The sequence below is a fragment of the Palaemon carinicauda genome, chromosome 29, assembly GCF_036898095.1.
Source record: "Palaemon carinicauda isolate YSFRI2023 chromosome 29, ASM3689809v2, whole genome shotgun sequence".
In the NCBI taxonomy this organism is placed as follows: Eukaryota; Metazoa; Arthropoda; class Malacostraca; order Decapoda; family Palaemonidae; genus Palaemon; species Palaemon carinicauda.
In genome coordinates, this window is record NC_090753.1 from 57,608,212 (window position 1) to 57,610,682 (window position 2,471).

The 2,471-nt window shown below is 34.4% G+C and overlaps 1 pseudogene; it reads right to left on the bottom strand.

Moving 5' to 3' along the window:
- Positions 1–2,413, bottom strand: part of LOC137622796 (immunoglobulin superfamily DCC subclass member 3-like) — a 222,908-nt pseudogene extending 220,495 nt beyond the window's left edge.
- Between the last annotated feature and the right edge of the window lie 58 nt (positions 2,414–2,471).

Sequence of the window (2,471 nt, forward strand, 5' to 3'; positions counted from 1 at the left end):
ATATATTTATATATATATATATATATATATATATATATATATATATATATATATATATATATATATATATATATATATATATACACACAAACAAACACACATGTATATATATACATATATATGCGTGTGTATTCCGGGGAAGTAAGAGAAAAAAATAAAGAGGAATTGGAGAAAAAATTTTAAACGAAATAACAGAGCTAATTTTTTTTTCCGTTTTTTCTTTCCCAGCGAATACGTTTGAAAATCTATCATAAAAGATACCGAATATATCATCCGAATCGTCAATTTAACATTGGAATATAGAGAGGGAAACGAAGGCGAAGAGAATAATTTATAGTTGATGTTAAACAAGAGAAATTGAAGGAATAATTGGTTATAATCTTTTAACGAATGTTGACCGATGTCTGTCAATCACTCGATGACAGATGATGTTGAGTTCGATAATGGTGATTGACGTGTGGCCTCTCATGACAGCCGACTCTTCGTACTTCGCTATGCTGAACGCTCGGTGTCATGTACAGTTGGACACAGGAATTTCTTGAACACCTTCACTGAGGAATTACACCTTGTCGCACCCTTACTACACGGTGAGTTATATATTTACCTCCGCCGACCATTTCCATTACTAGACGAGCAGAGCAGTAGGGGTTACACCCTTACTTCACGGTGAGTGACCAAAGAGATAGTGTAGGGGAGAAATGGCAGAGGTGGTGGGCGTGGATAAACACAGGAACTCGCCTCGCAGGGAGGGTGCGACCGAGTGCACTTCCTCAAAGTTAGGTGTACCAGGAATTCTTGTGTCCTACTGTACGTATTCGTATGTATGTATATATATATATATATATATATATATATATATATATATATATACGGTATATATATATATATATATATATATATATATATATATATATATATAATTGATTTTAGCAAGTTTTATTGTAATAATTTCTTGATTTTGAATGACTTGCTATATGATTATTGTCATCATGAATTCTTGTATAAAATATACCAGGGACTGAATGTGTAGATTTAATTTCTATATTTGTAAAGCCAGTGATTAAAAACTATTAATGAGACTGGCCTAACAAGCTCCTATTTAAGCATACAATCATTGGCTTTCATTATTGATAATGAAAGTTTTCAATACGTTATTAAATCGTTTTTTTCCGATGATGTCATCCAGATTATTTACATGGGAACAAACTTTTCAAATATCATCATCATCATCATCATCATCATCATCTCCTACGCCTATTGACGCAAAGGGCTTCGGTTAGATTTCGCCAGTTGTCTCTATCTTGAGCTTTTAAATCAATACTTTTCCTTCCATCGTCCCCTACTTCACGCTTTACAGCCCTCAGTCATGTAGGCCTGGGTCATTCAAATCTTCTAGGGCCTTGTCGAGCCCAGTTAACGTTTGGTGAACTATTCTCCCTTGGGGAGTGCGAAGAGCATCCCCAAACCATCTCCATCTACCCCTCAACATGATCGCATCCACATTGGCATTCGAGTAATCTCTCTTATAGTTTTTAAAATTTAAATGGTTTTATTTTTAGTTACATTATTTTCACGTCAAATAAGATTCCTGTGAAATTCTATTCCGCATATAAATATATAACAAAAACTTTGGATATACCGGTATTATTTTTCGATATAAGAGAAACTTTTGATGTGTTATTTTCCGATCAAGTTATTTTTTTTTTTTCATGAAAACAGTGACTGACCTTTGACCTTAACTTTCCAAATTTATTAATTTCTCTATTTTTTTTCATAACAGTTAATCCCTGAGAGTTTCATTACGATTAAAATTGTGGCTTCGAAGCTGTTCACAATCAAACACACACGCAAAAAACACAAAAAGGGCCGAAAACATAATCTCCTTCCGACTTCGTTGGCGGAGGTAACAATAAAACTTTCCATAAAAAAAAAAACTATATAAAAAAAAACCGTGCAATTCCCTATCCTGGTGACTTTCCACGCCTCATAACTCAAAACAAGAAAAATTTTCCATGAATAAAAAAAAAAAAAACACTTAAAAAATAATACAATGGCCATCCCCGGTCATGAGTACAAAAATAACTCATAAAAAGCATTGATCTCCCATTTAAAATGCTCGAAGAAATATATTCATAGCTATAAAAAAATTACATAAATAAAAAGAAAACTTTAAATTAAGAATAAAAAAAGAACACCGTGAAATTCCACATCTCGTAACTCTTTTTCCCGAGCTTCTTCCACCTCACAGAATAAACTCCTTTCCTGGCAACTCACAAGCCACGTTCAGCGTGATGATGTCTTCGAGAGTCTCCAGAGGCAGGAGGGGATTCTCAGCTCGACACAGCAATTGTCTCATGTGGTGGTGCCTTCCAGGTTGCAAATGCAACACGCTCACCGTCTCGGTTCCATGGGTTGTTACCTGGAAATGGAAATGGCAGAGAAATGTTCTATATAAGTTATAAGCGTCTACG